The 17,007-nt window shown below is 42.7% G+C and overlaps 1 protein-coding gene across 1 annotated transcript in view; it reads left to right on the top strand.

The window, feature by feature from the left end:
• The window catches only part of LOC124799095 (neural-cadherin-like), a 1,093,765-nt gene that overhangs the window by 556,329 nt on the left and 520,429 nt on the right, over positions 1–17,007 (top strand). The window lies entirely within an intron of this gene.

The following is a 17,007-nucleotide window of genomic DNA, read 5'->3' on the forward strand; positions in this document are numbered from 1 at the left end:
AGATAACAACTCATGGAATAATCCAATTTTTGAGCTAGAAGCACATGCACACGTGTGCGTGCCCACATGCGTGGACATGATCCCCCTCCCCCCACACAAACACACACAGCTACATTGTGCTGGCTGAATCTAGCTTGTGTGTGTGTGTGTGTGTGTGTGTGTGTGTGTGTGTGTGTAGGTGCATTGCTTCTACTATTCAAGGAGAAGTTGTACAGACTCAGAAGTTCCAAGGTACATATATGCGTATTGAGAAATAGAAAAAGACAGAGCTCAAAGATTAAAAATATACACACAATGAACTATTTAACATCTTTATGTACAAGATTGTCACCAATCTCTCTCATAAGTTTGTATGTCGCAGTTGTGCAGCATGCTATAGACCCATATGCATACGGAATCGTTTTAATATGCAAGCAACCATTGTATCATAATTGCAAAGAGTAAACTAAACTGTGGCAGCACAACACAGAAACATGGGACATATATACCTTGCCAGTAGGAGAGCAATTAATGTTCCTATAACAGATATCATGGGTATGAGTACGGCCATAATGATTCTGGCTGTGTACTGTGTGTATTCGTATGGAATCAGGATGACAAGTGAACACATTTGGGTGACATTACACGTGACAGTATAATTTGCTGGTAGAAAGTTGCTCACAATCAGCACAAGATGGACTGGTAGTTGAATGCTGAACTTATTATCATTTCATGAGCAGCATTTAGGAGGGTGGAAACATTAAATAACAACATCAAGAAGATCAGCCAAATGCTGTAATCCAGTCTTAAGATTACTGTTTTTCATTAAGTAAATAAATGTAAATGTCGTGTGACTAGGGCCTCCCGTCAGGTAGACCGTTTGCCAGGTGCAAGTCTTTCGATTTGACGCCACTTCGGTGACTTGCACATCAATGGGAATGAAATGATGATGATTAGGACAACACAACACCTAGTCCCTGAGTTGAGAAAATCTCTGACCCAGCCAGGAATCAAAGCCGAGCCCTTATGATTGACAGTCTGTCGCACTGGTCACTCAGCTACCGGGGGTGGACTTTTCATGAGGTGACCAAAGATAAGTAACCAAAACAGCACTTTCCCCAGCTAGGGAAACATACTTCCCACAAAATAATGCATTATCAGTTTTGACAGCTGGTTCAGTATGCTTGGCAACTCATCATCATATCTGTTCCATTTACACAAAGACACAGCAGATGCAGTGCTTTGCCCCCTGAGTGTGGACCCAAGAAGACTGGCGAGGTGTACCGTTTACAAACAAGTCAAGCTGTAGCCTGGAATGTAATTGTCATTTGATCATATGATGCAGTACTGGTTTAACTCTTGTCAGTACTGTGAAAAGATACCAATATGCCAATATATGAGATCACGTACAAAATGACAAAACGTCAAGAGCACATACATGCATAAGTATTCCATTCAGTGGTTTATAATGCCTGGTTATACATTGTCAATCTGCTAAATGGTACTTATAACATGAGAACATCACTTATCTATGGTTAACAGCAGCTTGTCTCTGGTCTTAAGGAACATGGATGAGACATTCAAGAGCTTGCCTTTTCAGCAGTGGGCTGCATTGTTTTACTTAATGCTGGCGACTTGATTGATAGTATGGGCAGCTACTCTGCATTCCTAATTGCAATGCATGGGCATCACATACTGTGCAGAAGTTCTGTGTATTATCATCAAAGGAAAATCACAGATGGTAGGTTTACCTCCAATTTGTATCGTATGCTGTAACGTGTGGTTATGTTTTGGTGCACTCTTCCATCACTGTGCATCACATTGTTCCATGGATCTCAAATGTCCATAAACTTCTGGATATGAATTTACAACAATTTCTGTTACGATACCCTTAAACAGCTAATGTAACAAAATTTTATCCACAATTTTTGACACATGTGGTTTTGTATGAAGTGCATTACACAAAGTCTTTATTTCATATTTGTTGTGTAAACTAGTTTTGATCGACATGGATACATGTGAGTTAAGGGCAGATTTGCAGCAGGCCTGCTGCAAATGACAAATATTGACTAATAATAATAATTTTCCCTACACAAACGATTGTTTTATTTTATGTTCTTACTGAATTTGACTCCATTGTGGATGTTTACAGGGTTTATGTTACTGTATTATATTTATAATTACAGCTAACTAATTAGTTTTTGAAAAATTGTTTAAAGTCTTTTAACAGATTATTTTTGGGCAATGTTATGAAAAGGAAAGTTACCACTCACCATACAGTGGAGCTGTTGAGTCGCAGATAGGCTCAACAAAAAGATAGTTCCAAATAAAGCTTTCAGCCTGTAAGGCCTTTGTCAAAAATAGGTGATAGACACACACACACACACACACACACACACACACACACACACACACACAAACGCAACTCACACACACCTGACTGCAGTCTAAGTCAACTGTACCCACCCAGCAGTACCAATGCATGATGGAAGTGGCGACTGGGTGGGGGTAAGGAGGAGGCTGGGGCGGGGAGGGATACTAGGGAAAGGGTGGCGGACAGTGCAGTCCTGCAAAGGAGCACGCAGGGACGAGTGGAGAGGGTAGGGCAGCTATGTGTGGTCAGAAGGTTAGACGGAGGGCATGGGAGAGGTGGGAAGAGGAGGTAGCACAAAAGGAGAGAGGTAAAAAAGATTGGATGCGGTGGTGGAATGAGGACTGAAAATGCTGGAATGGGAACAGGGAGGCTGGATGGCTGAGGGGAATGTCTAACAAACGTTGAGGCCAAGAGGGTTGCGGGAACATAGGTTATATTACAGGGAAAGTTCCCACATGCACAATTCAGAAAAGCTGGTCTTGTTGGGAAGGATCTATATGGCACAGGCTGTGAAGCAGTCATTGATATGAAGGACGTCACGTTTGGCAGCGTGCTCAGCAACTGTGTTGACCCCTTGTTTCTTGGCAACAGTTTGTCGGTGGTCATTCGTGCAACAGGCAGCTTGTTGGTTGTTATGCCCACAAAGAATGCAGCACAGTGGTTGCAGCTTAGCTTGTAGATCACATGACTGATTTCACAGGTACCCCTGCCTTTGATGGGATACGTGATGTTTAGGATCAGACTGGAGTAGGTGGTGGTGGCGGGATGTATGGGACAGGTCTTGCGTCTAGGTCTATTGCAGAGGAATGAGCCTTGAGGTAAGGGACTGGGAGCAGGGGTTGTGTAGGGATGGACAAGTATATTGTGTAGGTTCGGTGGATGGCGGAATACCACTGTGGACGGGTGGGAAGGATAGTGGCAGAAATGTGACTGCTGCACAGCCTGTACCATATAGATCCTTCCCACCAGCACCAGCTTTCCAGAATTGTACAAGTAGGAACTTTCCCTGCAATATATTCTATGTTCCCATAACCCTCTTGGCCTCAACCTTTGTTAGTCATTGTCCTCAACCATCCAGCCTCCCTGTTCCCATTCCAGCACTATAGAGCCCTCATTCCACCATTGCACCCAGTCCTTTTACTTCTCTCCTTTTCCACTACCCACTCTCCCTACCTCTCCCCTGCCCTCCATCCAAGCTCCTGCCTGTGCATAGCTGCACTACCCTCTCCACCTCGCCCCTGTGTGCTCCCTAGCAGCACTGCACTTTCCACCACCCCTACCCTACTATCCCTCACCCTGCCTGTCCCAGCCTCCATCCAGCTGCCACTACCATCATGCACTGGTGCTGCTGGTTGCAGTGTGCCTACAGTTGTCTTAGACTGCAGCCAGGTGAGCATCAATTGTGTGTGTGTGTGTGTGTGTGTGTGTTTTTTTTTATTGTCTATTTCTGCCTAAAGCCTTATGGGCTGAAAGCTTTATTTGGAACAGTCTTTTCATTGTGCCTATCTTTGACTCAGCATCTCAACTAAATGGTAAGTAGCAACTTTTCTTTTCATAATACAGGGTGATTCAAAAAGAATACCACAACTTTAGGAATTTAAAACTCTGCAACGACAAAAGGCAGAGCTAAGCACTATCTGTCGGCGAATTAAGGGAGCTATAAAGTTTCATTTAGTTGTACATTTGTTCGCTTGAGGCGCTGTTGACTAGGTGTCAGCGTCAGTTGATGCTAAGATGGCGACCGCTCAACAGAAAGCTTTTTGTGTTATTGAGTACGGCAGAAGTGAATCGACGACAGTTGTTCAGTGTGCATTTCGAACAAAGTATGGTGTTAAACCTCCTGATAGGTGGTGTATTAAACGTTGGTATAAACAGTTTACAGAGAATGGGTGTTTGTGCAAAGGGAAAAGTTCTGGACGGCCGAGAACGAGTGATGAAAATGTAGCACGCATCCAGCAAGCATTTGTTCGCAGCCCAGGAAAATCGACTCGCAGAGCTAGCAGAGAGCTGCAAATTCCACAATCAACTGTATGGAGAGTCCACATTGGCACTTATCTGTCCGTAACTACCTGAACGTCAACTACCCGAGGCGATGGATCGGCCGCCAGGCAGCCCGTGACAGAGCACTTCATCACTGGCCTCCAAGAAGCCCTGATCTTACCCCCTGCGATTTTTTCGTATGGGGGTATGTTAAGGATATGGTGTTTCGGCCACCTCTCCCAGCCACCATTGATGATTTGAAACGAGAAATAACAGCAGCTATCCAAACTGTTATGCCTGATATGCTACAGAGAGTGTGGAACGAGTTGGAGTATCGGGTTGATATTGCTCGAGTGTCTGGAGGGGGCCATATTGAACATCTCTGAACTTGTTTTTGAGTGAAAAAAAAACCTTTTTAAATACTCTTTGTAATGATGTATAACAGAAGGTTATATTATGTTTCTTTCATTAAATACACATTTTTAAAATTGTGGTATTCTTTTTGAATCACCCTGTACTGTTACATTCCATCCTGGATTTTCCATTGTTTGATTATTTTTTGGGCAAATATATTAACTGTGGACGCATAGACTGTATGAAGATAGTGTTTGATGTAGAAAGGGTGATAGCTTTAATTAAAGAAACCACAGTGTAAGTATATAATACTGATATTCTGTTTAAATGAAATGGAGCATTACCTCCATGAAAGACACTAGGGGCCATGTTAGGTGCCACCTTAGCAGAAACAAAAATAACCTCAGAATGTAACTGGTTGAACATTTTAGGAAGGAAGCCACAGAGACACACATTTAGCAAAGGCAAATTGGATGTGATACACTCCGCTGAGTCCTTTTGACATCAAAGACAACATTCCTGATTACACAGATTACACTACCAGCACGACACACCATGTGGCTACTTCATGTAGTTCTCATTAAGTTTCAGGGGCAGTGAATCGCACAAGTGAGGATTAACAGTTATGGTCAAGCTTGAGGCACTGTAATGGTTCAAGTATCGATCGCCTGCAAATAAATCACAACCCATCTCGTCAAAAGCACTAATATATGACAAACAATCTAGAAAGCAAAAAAACAACATAGTGCATGTTTCTGAATTTACTGATTGGTTGTTCAAACAATAGAAGAGAATTTCTCTTCAATCATCTCCACTGAAAATCAGCATTCAGCTCTTGATTGCCATCAGACCTACATTAGGCATCAAACAAGGTTTGTAAATGATAGCAGACAGGAAGGAGGGCACAGCATGTTATATTGGATGGAGCGTCATCAGAAGTAAAAGCTTGAACAGTCCCCTGCTGACATGCAGCATCCATTGATCCGTGAGGACGTCTCCATACCCGTACACGTCCGTCCGCTCGATACAATTTGAAACGAGATTCATCCGACCAGTCAACATGGTTCCAGCTATCAACAGTCCAATGTCGGTGTTGAAGGGCCCAGGCGAGGAGTAAAGCTTTGTGTTATGCAGTCATCAAGGGTACACGAGTGGGCCTTCGGCTCCGAAAGCCTGTATCGGGGATGCTTCGTTGAACGGTTCACACGCTGACTCTCGCTGGTGGTCCAGCATAGAAATCTGCAGCAATTTGCGGGAGTGTTGCACTTCCGTCACGTTGAACGATTCTCTTCAGTCGTCGTTGGCCCCGTTCTTGCAGACACATTTTCCGGCCGCAGCGATGTGGAGATCTGATGTTCTGCCGATTTCCTTATATTCACGGTGCACTGGTGAAATGGCCGCACGGGAAAATCCACTCTTCATCGCTACCTCGGAGATTCTGTGTCCCAACGCTCGTGCGCCGACTATAAGACCACTTTCAAGCTCGCTTAAATCTTAATAACGTGCCAATATAGCAGCGGTAACTGATCTAACAACTGTGTCAGACAATTGTCTTATACAGGGTGTTACAAAAAGGTACGGCCAAACTTTCAGGAAACATTCCTCACACACAAATAAAGAAAAGATGTTATGTGGACATGTGTCCGGAAACGCTTAATTTCCATGTTAGAGCTCATTTTAGTTTCGTCAGTATGTACTGTACTTCCTCGATTCACCGCCAGTTGGCCCAATTGAAGGAAGGTAATGTTGACTTCGGTGCTTGTGTTGACATGCGACTCATTGCTCTACAGTACTAGCATCGAGCACATCAGTAAGTAGCATCAACAGGTTAGTGTTCATCACGAACGTGGTTTTGCAGTCAGTGCAATGTTTACAAATGCGGAGTTGGCAGATGCCCATTTGATGTATGGATTAGCACGGGGCAATAGCCGTGGTGCGGTACGTTTGTATCGAGACAGATTTCCAGAACGAAGGTGTCCCGACAGGAAGACGTTCGAAGCAATTGATCGGCGTCTTAGGGAGCACGGAACATTCCAGCCTATGACTCGCGACTGGGGAAGACCTAGAACGACGAGGACACCTGCAATGGACGAGGCAATTCTTCGTGCAGTTGACGATAACCCTAATGTCAGCGTCAGAGAAGTTGCTGCTGTACAAGGTAACGTTGACCACGTCACTGTACGGAGAGTGCTACGGGAGAACCAGTTGTTTCCGTACCATGTACAGCGTGTGCAAGCACTACCAGCAGCTGATTGGCCTCCACGGGTACACTTCTGCGAATGGTACATACGACAATGTGTCAATCCTTATTTCAGTGCAGATGTTCTCTTTACGGATGAGGCTTCATTCCAACGTGATCAAATTGTAAATTTTCACAATCAACATGTGTGGTCTGACGAGAATCCGCACGCAATTGTGCAATCACGTCATCAACACAGATTTTCTGTGAACGTTTGGGCAGGCATTGTTGGTGATGTCTTGATTGGGCCCCATGTTCTTCCACCTACGCTCAATGGAGCACGTTATCATGATTTCATACGGGATACTCTACCTGTGCTGCTAGAACATGTGCCTTTACAAGTACGACACAACATGTGGTTCATGCACGATGGAGTTCTTGCACATTTCAGTCGAAGTGTTCGTACGCTTCTCAACAACAGATTCGGTGACCGATGGATTGGTAGAGGCGGACCAATTCCATGGCCTCCACGCTCTCCTGACCTCAACCCTCTTGACTTTCATTTATGGGGGCATTCGAAAGCTCTTGTCTACGCAACCCCGGTACCAAATGTAGAGACGGCTGTGATACAATACGCCATTCTCCAGGGCTGCATCAGCGCTTCAGAGAGTCCATGCGACGGAGGGTGGATGCATGTATCCTCGGTAACGGAGGACATTTTGAACATTTCCTGTAACAAAGTGTTTGAAGTCACGCTGGTACGTTCTGTTGCTGTGTGTTTTCATTCCATGACTAATGTGATTTGAAGAGAAGTAATAATATGAGCTCTAACATGGAAAGTAAGCGTTTCCGGACACATGTCCACATAACATCTTTTCTTTCTTTGTGTGTGAGGAATGTTTCTTGAAAGTTTGGCCGTACCTTTTTGTAACACCCTGTATAGGCACTGACGACCGCAGCGCAGTACTCTGCTTTTTTACATACGTATCTCTATATTTGAATACGTATGCCTATACCAGTTTCTCTGCCGCTTCAGTGTACCTGCCGGCGGCGGTGGCCGTGCGGTTCTAGGCACTGCAGTCCGGAACCGCGGGACTACTACGGTCGTAGGTTCAAATCCTGCCTCGGGCATGGATGTGTGTGATGTCCTTAGGTTAGTTAGGTTTAAGTAGTTCTAAGTTCTAGGGAACTGATGACCTCAGATGTTAAGTTCCATAGAGCTCAGAGCCATTTGAACCCATTTTGACCCACACACGTTTCAGTGCTTCTGTGCCATCACCAGTGGGATTTCCTTATTAAAATCTGTGAAATGTGAACACATTTTGTGTGACACTTAGTCTACAAACATTAGGCCTAAATAACAGTTTTTGTTCACTTTCGCCATTAACTTAATTTTACATTATACGCTTCTGCAGTACCATTTGTATTTTATCATCACTGGTTGTATTCATCTGTATCTACACGACGCTAATGTGAATTTAGTTGACTACTTAATACATCACGTCCGCAGCTCGTGGTCTCACGATCGCGTTCTCGCTTCCCGAGCACGGGGTCCCGGGTTCGATTCCCGGCGGGGTTAGGGATTTTTCCCCTGGCTCGAGATGACTGAGTGTTTGTGTTGGCCCCGATCATTTCATCATCATTCATGAAAGTGGCGAGATTGGACTGAGCAAAGGTTGGGAATTTGTACGGGCGCTGATAACCGCGCAGTTGAGCGCCTCACCAACCAAACATCATCATCATTAACACATAACTTTATAGTTAAATGTAATTTTGTTGACTAAGATATGCAGTATGTGATCAAAAGTATTCGGGCACCTGGATTAAAATGACTTTCAATGCTGGAATTCAGTATGCTGTTGGCCCACCCTTAGCCTAATAATCTGTAAAATCTTTTAAATGCCCCTTCATTCTCCTTCTGATCGATAGATGTCGGAAAAGGTCTCTAAATTCGTGCCGGTCCTGGTTGCAGGTTTTCTGTTAAAACTGACTACGAGAAACAAAGCAAAACACCACCCTTTGATAATTTTTTTCCAAACGCGTTTTTGTTTTTGAAATCACCACATCACATATAGCCGATCTAATACCGAGTGTTTTTAACTACACAAACCAGTTCAATTTCTCCATATGTATTTCTTAATTAGGAAGTATAACGAAGCCTGATCCGTGGAAATAACCGTATGACGCTGTTGCCACTGGAGTGTCAATGTCCACTGCCCAAAACAAAATGTGTCAATACTTGAAGTTAAGCTACAAGACTAATGGAAAAGGAATTGAGAACTACTAAACAAGCCGGCCGGGGTGGCCGAGCGGTTCTAGGCGCTACAGTCTGGAACCGCGCGACCGCTACGGTCGCAGGTTCGAGTCCTGCCTCGAGCATGGATGTGTGTGATGTCCTTGGGTTGGTTAGGTTTAAGTAGTTCTAAGTTCTAGGAGACTGATGACCTCAGAAGTTAAGTACCATAGTGCACAGAGCCATTTGAACTACTAAACGAAAAACGAATTCTGTTAACACAATGGAAAGATGTACGCAACCTTCTTGGCGCCACTTAAAAATGTAATTATTCTGTAGAGTAACCTACAGTTCCCAAGAAAAGCGTTTGAAAACGAGTTTTAATAAATTACAATTCCCATTTTTTTAAATTTATTTCTTGCAATTACTCATGGGGATACGGAGATCAACTGTGGCAGTTCATTTTCCGTAGTAAAGCTTCCCGACACAGCGGCATTTGTAATACTGGCTGAAATTGCAAGGCAAGTCGTTCGTGTGTGTCGAGGTCGAGGCGAGCAACGAATTGCAGCGGCATCGCACATGACTGATCGCTGCGATCCGTCGCTCTTGTCTGGGCCCCTTCATGGGTCGTACCATACTAAGTATCCCCCGCCACGCACTTCACGGTGGTTTTCAGAATATGTATGTAAATGTAAAACTTTGTTTGCTGCACCTGTTCTTCACAGCATTTTTCATAATTTTTGTTTTATTAGTCGCGCCATAAAGTACCCTATGGGTTTTTAACACACAGGATGTTGATGAGATTAATCCAATATCACAAGACTATATCTTGTACATAGATAAAGCTACAGACTTCGGGTGAACTTTAACTTACATGTCGAAATTTAAAGTTTTTGGCTACATCCTTTCCAACAACTTTGAGTCAACTGCAACGCTAAATAGCAACATCAGTAAACGCAGTAAAACTCCGTACATGCTCGAAAAATTAAGTGAGGAGTGTGATTATCGTCTGGAAGTTTGTGGTGCGTCCGTTGAGAGGTGAATAATGGTTTCGGTTCGAAACATACCCGAAGGTTGTATGTGCACGTATGTAAAAGATGTACCCTTGTAAAATCGGAAAAATCATGAAAATAAAGCTTTGTAGTCTGAGGAGTAACTTAAAACTCAGCCCAAATTTCTAACTTCATTCGTGCGAAAGAATGTCGAATAATTCTTTTTGAAACACCCTGTAAATTAAATGTTAATGCTGTTACAAAAAGTATGTTTGACGTCTGTAGCTAGCAGCAATGATAATTGGCGAGACTGTTCTGACAGCGTTTAAAATACTGTATTATCCTTTGATTATCGCGTTTCCCGAGGTGGTAACTAGCATAAATTTCTGCGGGTGAATTGTGTAGCAATGATAATTAGCATGAAAAAGTCACCGCTTATTGTTTGTCTCTTTTAAATACAATGTAACATTTATTCCGAGCTGGTTATCAGGTTGGGGCAAATGAGCTTAGCCTTGAGGCACTGATGGAGAACAGAGCGAGATTATGCTATGTTTTACTTCTTCGTTCAAAAAGTAAAGGCGTATTTCGTTGTTTAGCTTGTGTTCAACATAAATAATCAATTTCCTGTTATGCGCGAATTAAATCACCTGTCATATTTGCTTCTTTTTCTAATATAAAAATCATAGAAATGTCGGATTTGCAAATAAACAAGTTATCGGACTTCTATTTCTTTATTACTGTAACAATTTTTTTACTTACTTTTAAGCTGTTGCTGTATTCATGAGCAAGTGAGCAGTAGAAAATACGGGCTCACACTTAGCCTCCTCTTCCTCAAGGGCCTGTCTGTGTAGCATGCTTTCCTTTCTCTGCTTCACTTCAGGTGTTGCGCATCACACGGTTTCACAAATTATGACGTGATAGCGTAAAATTTAAGACTTACAGACTGATCTGAAGTGCTAATATAGTATCAAACTTGTTTTACTGTAGATCACTGTATAACATGAAATAAAACGAAATTTTCCATGTTTTACTATAAACAGAAGCCAAAACTGGAAATAGTGTTCTCAGACTTTATCAACAACTGGATTTTTACTAATCAAATTCATTTCCTTTGCGAAGGAATGGAATATTTTAAAGTTGTTACTTACGTCGTTTTATAATACCGAACAAAACACAAAATATTTCTTTTTAAAAACCTATTAGTAAAAATATCATTCACGGTGTGAAACAAACGAATTTTTAATTAAATAAGCAAATAAATAGCACAAAATGACTACCTCTAAAATGATCTTCAGAAGTTTTGTATAATTACTAAAGATCATTTTTCAGTATTTCAGTCATTCTGAGTATTCATTTTTTTCGCAGATGCCCTCTACAGTCGTGTTTAGTATTTCTGCATTTTCTTCTCATAGGAACTTGAGTAATGCAAAAATATCTTTCTTATTAGCGTCTGTAATGCCAGGGCGTGACGGTTCCGACATCACCATTTCAGTCTTCACCACTGGCAATATATATACTCTTTTTTATTTGATAGGGAATGAATATTCCTGCATAAGAAAACGAGACTAAAATGAGTGTGTTTTAATACAAAAAAATATTTTTGATTTCCAAATTGTGTCTTTCCTATCGATTTCTTGTCGTAGTATGGTGATACAGCTGATGCCCAGTCCTCAATAATGTCCACACCTTCTATTACTTCAAAGGGTGCTGGAGTCTTTCTATAGCTCGGAAGCACTGTAATGTACTCGCACACGTTCTCAATGCTTTCAGTGTCTTGTGAAATTTTTCGCGTAAGCCTAAGTTACCATCTCATAGACTGTAGAAGTACCCTGTAACTGAAACACGTGTTGTGTGATTGCCAAGCTAAGTACAAAGTCTTAACATACCGTAAGATGGGGTAATATCCGATGGAATTTCAATATTCTTTAAGGTAGCTTCACAAAGAATATTAAATTCATGCACCAAAACCGCAGGATATTTTGGATGACATAGAAGAATAATATGATCAAAGGACTGAACGTGAACTGAAAATGTTATTTAAATAACCAGATCCTAAGAAATAAAACTGCCTGATGTGTTTTATTAATAATGACAATCTACTCATAGCATAAATCATAAACCTATAGTATGTTCTCAATGAACAAAGACTTCCACTTTTCTTCTCTAGGACTCGGTGACATTCTGACAATTTGGTGTTTGCCTATAGTATGACTATGTCAAATCTAAGGAAAAATAAACACTAATTTGCTGCCTTGCAATAGACACAGAAATCTGACTTCTATTACTTTTGCGTCTACTTCTGTTACCCTTCCGACAAACTGTCTATTTAGCTACTTCTCTCTCTCTCTCTTCATTGTGGTATGCCAAATTCGCTTGATGCCTTTCTGCAGTGAAGTTTTCCTCATCTTGTAGAAAAAACAACTTTTTCAAGATTTTGAGGGCTGCAATTGCACCTCGGAAGCCTCCTTTTGTAAGTCCTCGGCATTGTCCGATATTCCTCCCAACGTATGTAGTAACTGTTAATAGTTTACTAGACATTAGTGCATGTGAGATATGCAGACAAACTACAGTCACATTTCCTTCTCAACATCTAAATGAGTAAGTTATAAGAAATTAGGCTTACCACTTTTTCTCTTCTAGTACAAGACGAAAGTATACGCGTAAAGACAACTAAAAATAATTTTACACTGCACTGAAAATTACTACACGCCATATTCTTAACTTCCAAATGTAACAATGTAAGTTCAATGTAAACAGGAAAACGTGCGAGCGAAATAAAGGTTTGCATTCAGTGATACCAACGCAAAAAGAGAAATATACTGTTCCTGTCTGAATTTTTCCTTGTGTGCGATATTTCCCTCTCTTACGGTGTTCATGTTTGTATTTTGCCCTCCGCATTAATCCGATAGAAGTATATTGGTCTTAAAATTGTTTGGATCCTGGAGTTTACTACTTACGAAATCATACAATGAAAGCGTTGCACAGACAGCATCACATGCAACGCTGTTAAGAAGTGATCTACCTGAGCACTGATTATCTGCAGTAAATTGCGAAGACGTTTCGTCCAATGATGGGGTTGTAGCGACGCTAATTCCTGTCTGAAACATGTTTACCTCGCCTTGGCTTCTTTTTTGTTTTTTTTTTTCCTTCGTGTCACACTGTCATTAAACATTTCCAGTTGCTACACCGTTCTTTTCTTTCCAAATACATAAGAACTGAAACAGTTTGCAAGCTCTTGCCATGCTTTGTCCTTTTTCTCGCAATGTTGCATGTCCGTTTTCTTGTTTTCAGCTATTTCTTTCATTTAGGAAATGAGACCCACAACCAAACTCTTTTCATTATCAGAAAATAAGTCCTATCTTCTTTGTTTTAATAGCATTTCCCATTCCCTTTGCGTCTCTATGAAGTTCCTGTAAGAGTAAACATAAATTGCAACTAGAAGAGATCGGATAGCTTACGGCGGCCCCACACGTAACTGCACGCTTGCGCAAGTGTGCTTGCCCAAGTTTGTATGAGAGTGTGTAGGATAAATTTGCGCAAGCATTAAGACTGTACAAGCAGCTCGATGCTTGATCGAATTTCGATTATGCATGCTTGTGCAAGCATTCAAGCGAGTGTATACTTGAGCGTGTGTACTAGGAATAGGGAGGTTTGTGCAAGCATTTGTCAGTGATCTGACTTGATTTAATTTTTATTTGGTTTTGTTAAATTAAATTCTGTACAAAGATTGTACTGTACTGTAGGGAAAGTCAAAGAACACAGTATTACATGGAGAAAGAGAGAAGAAAATCAACATTACTGTGAGATAGTTTCCATTTCGGATCTACCAAGATTGGTTAATATAGGAATAATGTTCTCGTTTCTTTAACTACCCTTTACTCTATGTATCGCGCTTTATCTTTTTTTTTCGTAACAGGCAAAAAGGTTGCCAAAGCCAGCACATTGTTGTCTGAACTCGACATTTTCTGATAAACAAACTAATGCTTGTGCAAGCTTGTTTGAACCGTCTATAGGAGCAAGGAATTGGTCATGCTTACGCAAGCGTGCTTTTCAAGCATGCAGGTACGTGTGTGGCCGCCTTTACTGAATTTGCGCTATATACGTCGCGATCTTCATTTGTTCAATCGAACAACAGAAAATAACAATGAAAACTAACGATAAAAGTCTGCTTTGTCGATGTAGTACACGACTACAAATGTATTCGGTCAGTATTTTAGTATATTGTTAATGGCACTCCCTACTACGATTGCGCAAAAATTTGTGAATACACGAATTTTTCACCTATTCGGCCTTTTTTGGACTTCGTTGACTGGACTATTAGGCTGAGGATAATTTTCTTGTTTCCAGAATGAGATTTTCACTCTGCAGCGGAGTGTGCGCTGATATGAAACTTCCTGGCAGATTAAAACTGTATACCGGACCGAGACTCGAACTCGGGACCTTTGCCTTTCACGGGCAAGTGCTCTACCATCTGAGCTACCCAAGCACGACTCACGCCCCGTCCTCACAGCTTTACTTCTGGCAGTACCATGGCCAAGCCATGTCTCCGCAATATCCTTTCTCTTAGGAGTGCTAGTTCTGCAAGGTTCGCAGGAGGGCTTCTGTAAAGTTTTGAAGGTCGGAGACGAGCTACTGGCAGAAGTAAAGCTGTGACGACGGGGCGTGAGCTGTGCTTGGGTAGCTCAGATGGCGATCCAGCAGTATGAACGTCTTTCTGGTAGCATTCTTAATGTCCGTAAATCGACTATGATGCACATTGGGCGCGGCCTCCCGGCTATGGTGCCGACCCCACTCCCAGTCAATACCACCCTTCGTTACTTGGGTATCGAATTTACGAGCTCCACACACCGCATAGCGGCCCTCGCTTACCGGCGGCTTTTGCTGTCGATTCGCCACCATGTCCACGGTCAGGTGCACCGTAACTTAAACCAACTCCAACGTGTGTCCTATGTCAACATGTATGTCGCCCCTAAACTGGTACACGTCGCCCAGATCCTCCCAATGCCGTTACTCCTTGGCCGCCGCATCCAATCAGCCTTTGGATATTTCGTGTCAGCAGGGGCACTTTTCAAAGTCCGCTACAACACTCTAGCACTGCCTCCTGCAAAAGGTGGCCTCGGATTCGTCAACGTGCGGGCACAATCTTCTGCATTCTTTGTCCATACTATGTTGCGGCACTGGCGGGGGCCGGTCCCGACCTTAATACGCAGTCTCTTAGATATCCTCCGACCAGCTTCTCTCGATCCACCGCTCGATGTGGCACCTATTTCTCCATTATTGTACCACGTCGCCGATTGTTTCATAGAACTCAGCTACATTCGGGCCGATCTTCCAGTCACCCGTCCTCTTCGTAGAAAAGATTATTATCGTTTGTTTATGCTGTCCAACCCTTGCGACCCCATGGTGCTACAGCACCCTGACATTAACTGGCGAACGGTTTGGGGGTGTGTGCATGCACCCTTTTTACCGTCGTCTGTGTCTTCACTCTGGTATGTTTTAGTCTATGGCAGATTCCCGACTAATAATCGACTTCATCTCATAGTACTGGCCACCTCCCCACTCTGCCCTGACTGTCAGCTCGAAGAGACCGACGAGCACCGTCTTACGTGCCCCCTCAAACGAAACGTATAGCTCGTCATCCAACAAATCGTGGGCTTTTACCCCCGTGCCCCGCCAACGACGGTAACCCCAGAATTCTTGTTGTTGCCCCAGACTTTTCGAGTGGTTAAAATGGCTATGAGCACTAGGGGAATTAACTTATGAGGTCATCAGTCCCGTAGGACTTAGAGCTACTTAAACCTAACTAACCTAAGGACATCACACACATCCATGACCCAAGGCAGCATTCGAACCTGCGACCGTAGCGGTCTCGCGGTTCCAGACTGTAGCGCCTAGAACCGCTCGGCCACCCTGGCCGGCCCCAGACATTTCACTTCCCTCTTGGTAAGCACCATACACTCATAAGGTTTCGAGGACAGATTTTAGAATACCTCTTTCAGAGTGGTCCGCATACAGTCCTTGACTTCTGATACAAAGTTGTGACCGCGCATAGCACCCTCACCCGAAAACCATCTTACCGACAAACGTTTGCCGGTTATCTCCGCAGCGTCTTGCTTGACCCCCCTCAAAGTTGGATTGTGCCATGCCTACCCATCACATGATGTAACACTCTTATCCCCGTTCTCATGCATCGACAAAAAAAAAAAAAAAAAACAGAATGTTATATTTTGTTGTATTTAATGTTTTTCTAATATTTTTGTTTAACCAAGTATCGTTTGTATATGCTTAAATGGTACCTTGAAGAACTGTTGCATTGTGTATTTACATGTACTGTTAGTTTGTACAATAAAGATTATTGAAAAAAAAAAAAAGAAATGGTAGAACACTTGCCCGCGAAAGGCAAGGGTCCCGAGTTCGAGTCTCGGTCCGGCACAAAGTTTAATTCGCCAGGAAGTTTAATTTTCTAATTAATTCAAAGTTATTTCACTCTCGTGATCGAGGAGGTCATAAAAAAGTCCATCATCTGTAACGAACAAAGGTGCAAAAAAATGGCTCTGAGCACTATGGGACTTAACATCTGAGGTCAACAGTCCCCTAGAACTTAGAACTACTTAAAGCTAACTAACCTAAGGATAGCACACTCATCCATGCCCGAGGTAGGATTCGGACCTGCGACCGTAGCGGTCGTGCGGTTCCAGACTGAAGCGCCTAGAACCGCTCGGCCACTCCGGCCGCCACAAAAGTGCATCCTTGTGCCAAATATCTGCTGTTGAAGTACTGATGCGTGATTTGTATGTATCATCTGTAAGAAATGTTAGCGCTGAAACTGAGTAATAACACAGTTCGAAATTAATAGGAACTTATTCACAGTGAAAAACGGTGAACGCAACGCTACAAAAGTGAGCATCTGCTGCAT

The sequence above is a fragment of the Schistocerca piceifrons genome, chromosome 5 (assembly GCF_021461385.2).
Source record: "Schistocerca piceifrons isolate TAMUIC-IGC-003096 chromosome 5, iqSchPice1.1, whole genome shotgun sequence".
NCBI lineage: Eukaryota > Metazoa > Arthropoda > Insecta > Orthoptera > Acrididae > Schistocerca > Schistocerca piceifrons.